The following is a 255-nucleotide window of genomic DNA, read 5'->3' as shown; positions in this document are numbered from 1 at the left end:
CACTTTAAAGTCCAGAAGGCTAGTAATTAGTGATAATAAATTCATGTTTTTTAGGGGTATGTCAGGTGTCAAGGAAATGAAAATTGTTACTCAGTGTGGGCCTTACTGCCTGTTTGAAGAAAATACTGTAGGTATAAGTTAAAAGGGTATTGACAATTAGAGGTTGAATATTATAGTTGCATAGATTTTGCTGAATTTGAATTGTGTCTACTAGTAATTAGAGGTTGATTATTTGTATTATGCCAATGCCACCAA

General features: G+C 32.9%; 1 protein-coding gene across 1 annotated transcript in view; it reads left to right on the top strand.

Annotated features, from left to right (window-relative positions):
- Positions 1 to 255, top strand: part of LOC119590702 (glycosyltransferase 8 domain-containing protein 1-like) — a 5,793-nt gene that overhangs the window by 2,036 nt on the left and 3,502 nt on the right. The window lies entirely within an intron of this gene.

This window comes from Penaeus monodon, chromosome 27 (genome assembly GCF_015228065.2).
Source record: "Penaeus monodon isolate SGIC_2016 chromosome 27, NSTDA_Pmon_1, whole genome shotgun sequence".
Classification (NCBI taxonomy): Eukaryota; Metazoa; Arthropoda; class Malacostraca; order Decapoda; family Penaeidae; genus Penaeus; species Penaeus monodon.
The sequence above is the reverse complement of the archived record's forward strand: the minus strand, read 5'-3'. Positions and strand labels throughout refer to the sequence as shown.